Genomic DNA, 15,191 nt, shown 5'->3' on the forward strand with positions numbered 1-15,191 from the left:
CCAGAACTCAACTATGCTGGTTCCCAATCTTGTACTTCCAGCCTCCAGAACTGTGAAAAAATTAATTTTTGTTGTCTAAACCACAAAATTTTTGTGGTATTTTGTTATAGCAGCCCAAGCTGACTAATACAGTGTCCACCTTCCTTATCAAATTATGAATTCCTTATGGGTAGAGACCATGACTTACTTGCTTTCGTTGTCCCAGCCACTAATGCCCTGCATACCTTTAAATACTTAAGAAGTATCTGTTGAATAAGGGAATATTTGATTAAATGATTATCTGTAACTACATAAAATACTTTTTATTAAAAAAAAAAAAAAAAGGGCAGGAAATAAACTTCACTAAAATAAGCCAGACAGCTAAAAACAAATAAAATAAGCCTTGGTAAGGGTGGCAGTATCTATAGTCGATACAACATATTACCTAAAAACATCTAGTTTGCAAAAAAAAAAAAAAAGATACATACAAAGAAACAATTAAGACCAATACATTGGGGAAAAAAGGCAACAGAAACCTCCTGTGACAGTAATCAAATGTTGGATGTAACAGAAAATGACATCAAAGTAGCAATAATAAACATGTTCACAGAAATAAATTGAACCACAATGAAAAAAGTAAAAGGAGGGCATGATAACATCAAATAGAGAGTATCAATAAAAAGATAAAGAGGCTTTTCAGTCAAGATGGCAGAGTAGGACTAGATGCTACTCATCTAGTCCCACAACCACATCAAAACTACAACTAAACTATAGAACAACCATTATTGAAGTCCTGCTGAACAGAGTCCTATAACTAAGGATATACAGAAGAAGCCACATGAAGACTGGTAAAAGGGGACAGAGATGTGAAACAGGCTGGTTCCACACCCACATGTGGCAGTTAAAACCCACAGTGGTATATCAGCTGCAGAGGTTCCCCCTGAAGAGTAAGCAGTCTCAGCCCCACACCAGGTTCCACAGCCAGGGCTCCGGTGCTGGAAGAGAAGTCCATATCATTTCTGGCTGTGAAAACCAGCAAAGATTGTGACTGAGTGATGGAGGGTTGCTAAAGTCCTAGGTATTCCTCTTAAATGGCCCATGCATGGACTTACTCAATGATGGACTCACCTTGCTCTAAGATCCAGCACTGGGGCAGCAACTCAAAAGATGCCAGGGACTTACCAGGAGGAATTGAATTGTCTGGCTTCAGGATGAGGGTTGGAAGGGCAGCTTTCTCTTAGATAGAAGTGCTGGCCAAAGCTGTTGTTCCTTTGTTGAGTCCTCTCCTCACCCAACCTGCACATGCAGGCAAGGGCCATATCTGAGTCTCCATCAATCTGACTAACACTGTTCACCCTGCCCTGTTGATTCCAAGACCCCCAGCCCATCAAACTTCCCAAAGCTGCTGCCAATAACTTTGCCATATAAACAGCCTCTCTTAGCTCATGCTACAAATGTTCCTAAAATCTCTCAAAGGTTAACAAACCCCAGACAAGCAGCATTTGGCCTTGGCATGCCTCATACCTTTTGCTAAGCAGTTCCAAGTCTGGCACTAGCAGCAGCCAGGTTCAGTGTGCAATGTAGCCTGTCTCAGGCACTTCCAAGCCCAGCACAAATGGCAACCATCTGAAAGTCATTTTGTAGCTCATACCAAGTGGCCCTGGACAGGGCACAGGCAGCTGACCTTGGCCTTAACCAGAGCCCCTCCAAAAAGGCCCCAGAACCAACACACCTGGTGGCAAGATTCAGAACCCACCTCACCACAGCACCACCCAACCACCTCCACAAATGACATACCCAAAGGGCAGACTAGGCCCTGGCCAGTTTGGCTCAGTGGTTAGTGCATTGGCCTGTGGTCCAGAGAGACCTGGGTTTGGTTCCCGCTGAGGGCACGTATCTCAGTTGCAGTTTGTCCCCGGCCCTGGTTGGGTTGTGTGGGAGGCAGCTACTCAATGTGTCCCTTTCACGTTGATGTTTCTCTCTTTCTGTCTTTTCCTCTCCCTCCCACTCTATCTGAACAAAAAATGGAAAAATGTCCTCGGGTGAGGGTTAAAAAACAAACAAACAAACAAACACAAACAAACAAAAACAAAGGGCAGACTAGGCAGGCACCAGAGCTATGCTAAAGCAAATCCCACTTCATAGAGTCAGCCCCTGCACGAAAACTCTTCTACTGTGGTCATGGCCAGTTCTCACCACCAGTCAGCCTGAGGGTAAATCCCTCCTGTTGACATGCTAGTAGCAGTCAAGGCTCAACTACAAAAGGAGGGCATACACAACCCACAAGTGACCAACCTAGAGCACCCAGCTCAGGTGACCAAGGAGAAACTGCCTCTGGGCCCCACAGGACACCTACTAAATAAGGCCACTCTACCAAGACTGGGAGATTTAGCAACTCTACCTAAAACATAGAAACAAACACAGATAAGCAGCCAAGATGGGACAAAGAGACATATCCCAAATAAAAGAACAGAACAAAACTCCAGAAGAAGAACTAAACAAAATGGAAACCAGCAACCAGATGAAGAGTTCAAAACAATGATTTTGAATTTCAACAAAGAGATAGAAAACATAAATACTGAGATAGAAAACATTAAAAAGAACCAGTGAGAAATGAATTCAATAACTAAAATAATACATTAGAAGGAGTGAATAGTAGATTAAATGAAGCAGAAGACTGCATCAGCAATTTGGAAAATAAGATAGCAGAAAACTCAATCAGAACATAAAAAAAAAAAAAAAAAAAATCCGAAAGATAAGGAAAGTTTAAGGAGCCTCTGGGACAACACCAACATTTGCATTATAAGGGTACTAGAAAGAGAAGAAAGAGGGCAAGGAATTAAAAACCTATTTGAAAAATAATAATGGAAAATTTCTCTAACCTGGCAAAGGAAATAAACATACAAACCAAGAAGCACAGAGCATCCCAAAGAAGATGAACCCAAAGAGGCCAACATCAAGAGACCTCATAATTAAAATGCCAAAGGTTAAAGACAAAGAGATAATTTTTTTTTTTTAATTTTTTTATCCTCACCCAAGGACATTTTTTTTTTTCCATTTTTTGTTCAGATAGAGTGGGAGGGAGAGAGAGAAACATCGACGTGAAAGGGACACAACGAGTGGCTGCTACCTGCATGACCAACCAGGGCCGGGGACAAACTGCAACCGAGGTACGTGCCCTTAGCGGGAACCAAACCGGGGTCTCCCTGGACCGCAGGCTGATGCTCCAACCACTGAGCCAAACCGGCCAGGGCCAAAGAGAGACTCTTAAAAGCAATAAGAGTAAAGTAGTTAGTTACCAAAAGGGAGCTCCCATAAGACCATCAGCTGACTTCTCAACAGAAACTTTGCAGACCAGAAAGAATTGACGCGAAGTAATGAAAAGCAAGGATCTATAGGATCCAAGATTACTCTACCCAACAAAGCTATCATTTAGAATCAAAGAATAGATTCCCAGACAAGAAAAAACTAAAGGAGTTCATTACCACCAAACCAGTTTTACAAGAAATGTTCAAGGGACTTCATTAAGAAGAAGGAAAGATAAAAAATATGAATAATAAAATGGCAATAACTGCATATCTGTCAACAATAACTCTACATGTAAAAGGATTAAATGTTCCAATAAAAAGACATAGGGTAGCTGGACTGGGATGTCAGCAGATGAGGAAGCTACACTGACCTCCTCTCAGGACCAAATTGGAATTACAACTAAAATATAGAAAAATCATCCTGAATAACCAGCTAAAGACTAGCTGGAGAGAAGGCTTATAACCAAGGACTTAAAGAGGATGCCATATTGAGACTGGCCCAGCAGAGGAAGCTATAAGCTGTGGATTGCTAGTAGCTCCAAATAGGTTGCTCAGGGTGAAGCAAGGCAGTGTCTGACATTGGCATACATTAGAGTCCCTCTGAAGCACAGAATCAGTAAACTCAGTGGCCAGCCTCAGAAAACAACAGATCAGGATTCAGTTAGCTTCACAAGCAGCATATCCACAGGGAGATCTCAGCAGGCACCAAACCCTGCTGAGGTGAATTCTGTTTCATATGATCAATACCTGCACAGCAGCCTGCCTGCTGTGTTGGGGGTTGAACCTCACTGTCAACCAGCCTGAGGGTCAGGCCCATACACAAATGAGTCAATAGCAGTCAAGACTCATTTACAACAGGAGAACCCATACAATGTGCATGAGGAAGGGACATTCTTAATGCAGTCAGTTCTGATGATCAGGGAGACTGTGACACTGAGTGCCATGGGTCACCAACTACAAAAGGCCACCCTACCAAGACTGGGAGTCATAGCATATCTACCTAATATATAAAAACAAACTCAAACAGGCAGCCAAAATGGGGAAACAAAGAGACAGGCCCAAATGAAGGAATAAGAGAATTCTCCAGAAGAAGAGCTATATGAAGTAGAGGTCAACAAATGATCAGAGTTCAGAGAAATAATTATAAGGGTGCTTGACAGCATGAAAAAAGATAGAGCAACCATGAAAAAGGGCCAAATATAAAGAATGCCACATCTGAAATAAAGAATACATTGACAGGAATAAACAGCAGGCTTGATGAAGCAGAGGATTGAATCAGTGATTTGAAAGAAAAGTAGAAAAAAAAAACCACCCAATCAGAGCAGCAAACAGAACAAATTTTTTTGAATGATGAGGATAGTTTAAGGGACCTTTGGGACAACATGAAGCTTAACAACATTCGTTTGATAAGGGTACCAGAAAGAGAAGAGAGAAAGCAAGGGATCAAGAAACAATTTGAAGAAATAATGTCTGAAACTTTCCTAACCTGATGAAGAGGAAAGACATACAAGTGCAGGAAGCATACAAGTTCAGGAAGAGTACCAAACAAAATGGACCCAAAGAGGCCCACATCAATGCACATCATAATTAAAATGCCAAATGTTAAAGACAAAGAGAATCTTAAAAGCCACAAGAGAATAGCAGTCAGTTACCCACACGGGCACTCCCATTAGACTTTTAGCTGATTTCCAAACAAAAATATTTCAGGCCAGAAGAGATTGGTATGAAATATTAGAAGTGATAAAAAACAATGACCTACAACCAAGGCTCCTTTACTCAGCAAGGCTATCATTTAAAACTGAAGGAGAAATAAAGAGCTTCACAGACAAGAAAAAGCGATAGGAGTTTGTTACTACCAAACTAACATTGGAAGAAATGTTAAAGGGATTACTTTATGAAGTGGAAGAAGAAAAAGCAAAAGAAAAAAAACACAGAGGAACATCGTTTTAAAAATAAAATACAAGTCCAGGGAGCATACAAGTTCAGCCTGGACTTGTATGGCCTGGACAGCCTGGTCGGTGTGGCTCAGTGGTTTAGCACTGACCCATGCACCAAGAGGTTGCCGGTTCAATTCCCGGTCAGGGCACATGCCCAGGTTGTGGGCCAAATTCCCAGTGGGGAGCATGCAGAAGGTGGCCAATTGATGTTCTTTCTCTCTCATCGATGTTTCTATCTCTCTCCTTCTCCCTTCCTCTTGCTCTAAAAAGCAATAAAGAAAAAAATAAAAATAAAATGACAATAAATATGTACCTATTAATAATCACTTTAAATGTAAGTGGCTTAAATTCTCCAATCAAAAGATATAAAGTATCCCTGGTTGGTGTGCTCAGTGGTTAGAGCATCAGCCCATGGATCAGAGGGTTATAAGTTTAATTCCTGGTCAAGGGCAATTACCTGGGTTGCAGGTTTGATCTCTGGCCCAGTTAGGGTCATGTGGAAGGCAGCAAATTGATGTGTCTCGTTCACGTCTCTCTCTCCCCCTCCCCCTCCCTCTCTCTCCCCCTCCCTCTCTCTCCCCCTCCCTCCCTCCTTCCCTCTCTCCCTTCCACTCTATCTAAAAAAAAAAAAAAAAAATCAATGGAAAAATATCTTCAGGTGAGAATTAACAACAACAAAAGAGAGCCCTGGCCAGTTTGGCTCAGTGGATGAGAGTCAGCCTGTGGACCAGAGAGTCCCAGGTTCAGTTCCTGCTGGGGCATGTACCACAAAAAACAAACACAAAAAACCAACAAAAGACATAAGGTAATTGAATGGATTAGAAAACAAGATCTAAGATAGGCATGGAGTCGGGTCTTCAAAGGGACTGTGTGATCCAGCTACCCACTGGACCTGTGGGTAACCCAGGCACAGGTCACAGCCGAGCAACCCAGCTGCCCACAAGATAAGTGTGGAATCAGGTCTCCAGAAGGCACTGTGAAATCCAGCTCCCCATGGGATCAGCGGGAAGTGGGGGCTCCAATGGGGCCTGTACAGCCCAGCTGCCCACAGGATCAGTGGAAAGCCAGAGCTCCAGTGAGGCCTGTGCAACACAGCTGCCCATAGTACGGGCAGGAAGTGCGGCTACAACAGGGCCTGAGCTATACAGCTACAGGTGGCACCCACAACCAGCTGGGAACACAGCTCCAGAGGGGCCCATGTGATCCAGCCACAGCACCTACCAGGACATACCAATACCAGCCCCCAGCAGTCAATCCTCCAGGATCCACAGCAGGCAAGAGGCGGCATGCAACAAAACAGTCTGGGAGGCACAGTAGCCTTATTTGGTATACAGTGAGCTGTCTACACATCCAAACATCCCTCAGGGGGTCTAGAGCTACCAGACGGCTAACATGGGGAGACAAAGAAACAACACCCAAAGGAAAGAAAAAAGAAGAATCACTAGGAAAGGAACTACTGGAAATGGAAGACAGCAACTTGTCAGATAAAGAATTCAGAACAATGATTTTAAGGGTGCTCAAACAATTTGGTGACAACTACAAGCAACTTAATAAGAATTGTGAAGAGCTCACTGGGAACTACTTCAGCTTAAAAAAAGAGATAGAAGCTATGCATAAAAATCAAGAGGAAATATAGAATGACATTACTGTTATGAAAAATACCTTACAAGGGTTCAATAGTATATTAGAAGAAGCTGCAGACCAAATCAGCAACTTAGAAGACAAGATAGAGAAAAACACCCAAATAGAGCAGCAAATGGGAAAAAAATTTAAAAAGCAGGAGGAAAGTGTAAGGGAGCTGTGGGACAATACAAAATGTAACAACATTCACATTATAGGGATACCGGAAGAAAAATCAGAGAAAGGAATAGAGAACCTGTTTGAAGAAATAATGACGGAAAACTTCCCTAAACTGGTGAAGGGAAAATGTCACACAAGTCCAGGAAACACAGAGAGCCCCAAACAAGATGAACCCCAGAAGATCCACAGCTAGACACATCATAATATAAAGGGCAGACAGTAAAGACAAAGAAAGAATCTTAAAGGAAGCAAGAGAGAGACAGAAAGTTACCTACAAGGGAGCTCCCATTAGACTGTCAGCTGATTTCTCAATAGAAACGATGCTGGCCAGAAGGGAGTGGCATGAAGTGTACAAAGTAATGCAAGGCAAGGGTCTGAATCCAAGACTACTCTATCCAGCAAGGCTATCATTCAGAATCGAAGGAGAAATAAAGAGCTTCACAGATAAAAAATAGGCTAAAGGAATTTTCCAACACCAAACCAGCACTGCAAGAAATGCTGAAGGGACTGTTGGAAGAAGGGGCGGGGGGGCGAGAACACAGGCATAAAATTAAAATGGCACTAATTACTATCAATAATTATCTTAAATGTAAATGGCTTAAATGCTCCAATCAAAAGACATAGGGTAGCTGATTGGATAAGAAAACACGACCCATATATATGCAATCTACATGAGACCCACCTCACAAAAAAAGACTTACACAGGATGAAAGTAAAGTGATGGAAAAAAATTTTCCAAGCAATTGGAAATGAAGAAAAAGCTGGTGTAGCGATACTCATATCTGACAAGATAGACTTCAAAACAAGGGCCATGATAAGAGACAGAGAAGGTCACTACATTATATTAAAAGGATTGATCCAACAAGAGGATATAACCCAGGTAAACATATACTCATCAAATACGGGAGCACCAAAATATATTAAAAAACTTCTGGAGGACTTCAAGGGAGAGATTGATAGCAACATGATCATAGTTAGTGACTTTAACACGCCACTGACACCACTGGATAGATCTTCTAGACAAAAAATTAACAAGGACATAGAGTTTTTATACGACAAACTAGATCAGTTGGAATTCATTGATATTTACAGAACAGTTCACCCCAGAGCTGCAGAATATACATTCTTCTCAAGTGCACATGGGACATTCTCAAAGATAGGCCACATGTTAGGACACAAAGCAAGTCTCTACAAATTTAAGAAGACTGAAATCATATCAAGCATCATCTCAGATCACAGTGGCATGAAACTAGAACTCAATTACAATAAAAACACACAAAAACATTCAAACACTTACAGGCTAAATAGCATGTTATTAAACAATGAATGGGTTACTAACCAGATCAAGGAAGAAATTAAAAACTTCCTGGAAATCAATGAAAATGAACACACAACAACACAAAATCTGTGGGACACAGCAAAAGCAGTCCTGAGAGGGAAGTTCATAGCACGACAGGCCTACCTCAAGAAAAAAGAAAAATTTCTAATTGACTTTCTAACCCTACAACTGAAAGAACTAGAAAGTAAACAAAAAGAAAATCCCAGAGCTAGTAGGAGGAAGGAAATAGTAAAGGTCAGAGCAGAAATAAATGACATAGAAACTAAATAAACAATTCAAAAGATCAATGAAATAGAAAGCTGCTTTTTTCAAGAGATAAACAAGATTGATGACCTTTAGCCAGACTGACTGAGAAACCAAATAAACAAAATCAGAAATGAAAGAGGAGAAGTAACAACTGACACCACAGAAATACAAAGGATCATGGAAACATACTATGAACAAATTATATGCCAACAAATTGGACAATCTAGGAGCTATGGACAAATTTCTAGAAACACACAGCCTCCCAAAACTGAACTAGGAAGAGATAGAAAACTTGAACAGATCAACAATAAAGGAAATTGAAGATGTAATCAAGAAACTTCCAGCAAACAAAAGCCAAGGCCCAGATGGCTTCATGGGGGAGTTTTACCAAACATTTACAGAAGATTTAATACCCATTCTCCTCAAACTATTCCAAAAAATCTAAGAAGACAGAACACTTCTCAACTCATTTTATGAGGCCAGCATAATCCTAATTTCAAAACCAGATAAAGACACTACAAAGAAAGAAAACTACAGGCCAATATCTCTGTTGAACACAGATGGCAAAATCCTTAACAAAATATTAGCAAATCAGATCCAGCAATACATCAAAAAAATTATTCATCATGACCAAGTGGATTTCATCCCAGGCATGCAAGGATGGTACAATATTCACAAATCAATAAATGTGATACACCACATAAACAAAAGGAAAGATAAAAACGATATGATCATATCAATAGATGCTGAAAAAGCATTTGACAAAATACAGCACCCATTTCTGATAAAAATGCTCAGCAATGTGGGAATAGAGGGACTATATTTCAACATAATAAAGGCCACATATGAAAAACCTACAGCCAACATCATACTCAATGGGCAAAAACTAAAAGTATTTCCCTTAAGAATGGGAACAAGACAGGCATGCCCACTTTCCTCATTCTTATTTAAAATAGCACTGGAAGACTTAGCCACATCAATTAGACATGAAGAAAAAAGAAAGGGGATCCAAATTGGAAAGGAGAAAGTGAAACTCATTATTTGCAGATGACATGATATTGTAGATAGTAAACTCTGAAGACTCTGTCATAAATCTACTAGACTTAATAAATGAATTTGGCAAAGTAGCAGGATACAAAATTAACATCAAGAAATCGATGGCATTCTTATACACCAATGATGAACTCGCAGAAAGAGAAACTATTTACCACTGCAGCAAAAAAATTAAGATACCTAAAAATAAACTTAACCAAAGAAGTAAATAAAGGACCTCTTCACAGAAAACCACAGGTCATTGAAAAATGAAATAGTGGAAAATGTAAAAAAGTGCAAGCATATACCTTATTCATGGATTGGAAGAATTAACATCATTAAAATGTCATATACTCAGAGCCATCTATAGATTCAATACAATCCCCATCAAAATACCAATGACATACTTCATAGAACTAGAACAAACACTCCAAAAGTTTATATGGAACCAAAAAATTCCCGAATAGTCACAGCAGTCTTGAAAAAGAAGAACAAAGTAGGAGGGATCACATTACCAGATTTCAGGTTATACTGCAAAGCCATTGTAATCAAAACAGCCTGGTACTGGCACAAGAACAGGCATATAGATCGATGGAAAAAAAATGGCGAACCTGGAAATTGACCTAAGACATTATGCCCAATTAGTATTTGACAAAGGTGGCAAGAACATTCAATGGAATAAAGACAGTCTTTTTAATAAATGGTGTTGGGAAAATTGGACAGCTGCATGCAAAAAAATGAAACTAGACCACCAACTTACACCAAACACAAGAATAAACTCAAAATGGATAAAAGACTTAAATGTGACTCCTGAATTCATAAAAATCTTAGAAGAAAACATTGGCAACAAAATTTCAGACATCACATGCAGCAGAATTTTCACTGATCCAACATCTAAGGCAAGAGAAACAAAGAAAAAAATTAATACATGGAACTGCATCAAACTCAAAAGCTTCTGCCCAGCAAAAGAAACAACCATCAAAATGGAAAGGGAACCCACTGTATGGGAGATCATAATTGCCAATGGTACATCACATACGGGGTTAATTTCCAAGATATATAGAGTACTCATACAACTCAACAAAAGGAAGATAAAGAACCCAATTAAAAATTGGCAGAGTACCTATATAACACCTCTCCAAACAGGATATACAAATGGCCAAGAGACATATGAAAAAATGCTTAACATCACTAATCATCAGAGAGATGCAAGTTCAAATGACTATGGGGTATCACCTCACACTTGCCAGAATGGTTGCCATCAACAAATAATCGAACAAGTGTTGGCGAGGGTGTGGAGAAAAGGGGACTCTAGTATACTGCTGGTGGGAATGCAGACTGGTGCAGCCACTATGGAAAACAATATGGTGTTTCCTCAAAAAATTAAAAATTGAACTACTATTTGACCCAGTGATTCCACTTTTATGAATATACCCTAAGAATCCTGAAACACCAATCAGAAGGAATATATGTATCCCTATGTTCATAGCAGCACTATTTACAATAACTAAGATCTGGAAATAGCCCAGTGTCTATTAATAGATGAGTGGATGAAAAAGCTGTGGTACATATACACAATGGAACACTATGCTGTTGTAAGAAAGAAAGATCTCTTAACCTTTGAGATGACATGGAGGGACCTGGTGAGTATTTTGCTGAGCAAAATAAGCCAATCAGAGAGGGACAAATACCACATGATGTCACTTATTTGTGGGATATAATGAACAAAAAATGCTGACAAACAAGACAGACCCAGAGACCTAGAAAGGAGTATGGTTCAGACTGACAAACCTCAGGGGAGGGGGGCAGGATGGGAGCGATGAGATAAACCAAAGAACTTACATGAATGTATGCATAACCAGTGGACATAGATAACAATGTTTGGGAGGGGGGATGAGGAGGGTGACTTTGGGGAAAAAGGAGACACATCTGTAACAAAAATAATTAAAAAGAAAAAGAAATGTGAAATGAGAGGAGATTTAAGGGTTTACATTAGACAATAAAAATGCTACAAAGAATTTGAGTATATTTGTGAATAAGAAAGCCAATTAATTTGTGATAAAGTTGTTATCTGCTCTTGTATTTTTTAGTAGACAAAGTAAAAATTAGATTGCAAGTGAATAAAAGAATGGCAACAACAAGAAAAAAATCATACACCATCATCAAGTGGGATATATTATGGGGATGCAAGGGTGGTACAATATCTGAAAAAAAATAAATGTGATACAACACATGAACAAATTCAAGGATAAAAACCACATGATTATATCAGTAGATTCAGAAAAAGCATTTGATAAAGTTCAGCACCCATTTATGATAAATACTCTGAGCAAAGTGGGAATAAAGGGAACATAGCTTAATGTAATAAAGGCCATATATGACAAACCCACAGACATCATACTCGGTGGGAAAAAGCTACGAGCATTCATCTTAAGACTGGTAACAAGACAGGGATGTCCCCTTTCACCACTCTTATTCAAGGTAGTACTGGAACTCCTGGCCACAGCTATCAGACAACAAGAAGAAATAAAAGGCATCCAAGTTGAAAAGGAAGACATAAAACTCATTATTTGAAGATGATGTGATATTGTATATAGAGAACCCTAAAGATTCTACCAAAAAACTGCTAGAACTGATAAATGAATTCAGTAAAGTAGCAGGATACAAAATAAATATCCAAAAATCAGTTGCATTTTTATACACCAATCATGAACTATCAGAAAGGGAAACTAAGAAAATAGTTCCATTCACAGTTGCTTCAAAAAGTATAAAATACCTAGGAACAAGTTTAACCAAGGATGTAAAAGACCTGTACTTGAAAAATTATATGACACTGAAGAAATAAATTAAGGAAGGTACAAATAAATGGAAGCATATGTTTATGGATAAGAAGAATTAATATCATTAAAATGTCCATACTACCCAAAGCTATCTACAGATTCAATGCAATTTTTACCAAGATACCAAAGGAGTATTTCACTGATCTAGAAGAAATGTTTCAAAAATTTGTATGGAGCCACAAAAGACCTCAAATTGCAACAGAGATCTTGAGAAAGAACAGGGTTGGAGGATTCAACCTACCTGATATCAAAATATAGTACAAGAGCATAGTAAACAAAACAGCGTGGTACTGGCATAAAAACAGGTATATAGATCAATTGAACAGAGTAGCCCAAAAACAAATCCATGCCTTTCTAGTCAATATTTGACAAAGGAGGCAAAAACATACAGTGGACTCAAGACAGTTTATTTCAACAAATGGTATTGGGAAAATTGAACAGATATGTGCAAGAAAGAAAGAAAGAAAGAAAGAAAGAAAGAAAGAAAGAAAGAAGGAAGGAAGGAAGGAAGGAAGGAAGGAAGGAAGGAAGGAAGGAAGGAAGGAAGGAAGGAAGGAAGGAAGGAAGGAAGGAAAGAAAGAAAAGAAAGACCTTACACCACACACAAGAATAAACAAAAATGAATTAAAGACTTAAATGTTAGACTCAAAACCATAAAAATACTAGAAAAAAACGTAGGCAGTAGAATTTCAGACATTTCTCATAGCAATATTTTTCTTAATATATCTCCTCAGGCAAGGGAAACAAAAGAAAAAAGTAAACAAATGGGACTACATTAAACTAAAGAGTTTTTGCACAGCAAAGGAAACCATCAACAAAATGAAAAGACAAACCACTAAATGGGAGAATATATTCACCAAAGATACATCTCATAAAGGGTTAATATCCAAACTTTATAAAGAACGTACAAACTCAACACCAAAACAACAAACAATCCCAATTAAAAAATGGGCAAAAGAGCTGAATACACATTTCTCCAAAGAGGACACACATCTGACCAATAGACAAAGGAAGTTCAATGTCACTAATCATCAGAGATATGCAAATTAAAACCACAATGAGATATCACCTCACTGCCATTAATAATTCAATAAACAACAAGTGTTGGTGAGAATGTGGAGAAGAAGGAACTCTCATGCTTCATTGGTTGGAATGCAGATTGGTGCATCCACTGTGGACAGCAGTATAGAGTTACCTCAAAAAATTAAAAATGGAACTGCCTTATGATCCAGTGATTCCTCTTCTGGGAATTTATCTAAAGAAACTTGAAACACTAATTTGAAAGAATGTATATAACCCTGCAGCATTATTTATAATAACCAAAATTTGGAAGCAGCTCAATTGTCCATCAGTAGATGAGTGGATAAAATAAGCCAAAGTACATTAACACAACGGAATACTACTTTGCTGTAAAAAGGAAGAAAATTTGTTTTACCCTTTGCAACAGCATGGATGGACCTGGAGAACGTTATGCTATGTGAAATAAGCCAGTCTGAGAAATATAAGTACTATATGATTTCACTCACATGTGGAATTTAATGAATAAACTGAACTACCAAGCAAAATAGAGACAGACTATAAACAGAGAGAGGGTAGATAGCTCAGGGTGAGGATGGTGGGGTGGTGGAGAGATTGAGCACAAAAGGAAAAAAGAGAGAACTCATGGACATGGACACTAGTGTGGTAATTGCAAGGGTAGAGTGTGATGGATGGAAATGGAAGAGGGCATAGAGGGTATAAATGGTGATAGAAAAAATTTAATTTAATTTAATTTAAAATTTTAAAAAAGAAACCATAGAGCAAGCAGTGTGATTTATTCCTACTAAAAATTGGAATAATACAATATACATTTATATTTAAAAGTTTTTGGTATAATTTGGCTGTGGGTTTTCTAGATGTTAAAGCCAAAGAAAAAATATAAAATAAAATTAAAAATAAAAAAGACATAGGGTAGCTGAGTGGATAAGAAAACAAGACCCTTGTATATGTTATCTGCAAGAGATAACTTACGATCAAAAGACACATACAGACTGAAAGTAAAGGGATGAAAAAAGATATTTCATGAATATGCAAATGAGAAATTGCTGGGGTAGGAATACTTATACTAGACAAAATCAACTTTAAAACAAAGTCTATGAACAACAGACAAAGAAGGACCCAGCAGTTACACTCCTGGGTATATACCCAAAGAAACCCAAAATACTACTTCAGAAAGACTTGTGCATCCATATGTTCATTTTTGCATTATTTACAATAGCCAAGATATGGAAGCAAACTAAGTGTCCATCAACAGATGAATGGATAAAGAAAGTGTGATACACATACACTCACAAAATGGAATATTATTCAGCCATAACAAAGAAAATCCTACCATTTTCCACAACATGGATGGGTCTTGAGGGCATTATGCTAACTAAGATAAGTCAGACAGAAAGACCATTCACGTGTGGAATCTTAACAAAAACAAACAAACTCAGATACAGAGAACAGATTGGTGGTTGACAGAGGTGAAGGATGGGGTGGGTGAAATGGGTAAAGGTGGCCAAAAGGTACAGACTTCAAGTTATAAGATGAATAAATCCGAAGGATGTAATGTATAGCATGGAGATTATAGTTAACAATACTGTAATGTAAATTTAAGCTGCTAAGTGAGATCTTAAAAGTTCTCATCACAAGGAAAAAATGCTTGTAACTATGTATAAGAATGGAT

Source organism: Molossus molossus, unplaced genomic scaffold, assembly GCF_014108415.1.
Source record: "Molossus molossus isolate mMolMol1 unplaced genomic scaffold, mMolMol1.p scaffold_m16_p_19, whole genome shotgun sequence".
NCBI lineage: Eukaryota > Metazoa > Chordata > Mammalia > Chiroptera > Molossidae > Molossus > Molossus molossus.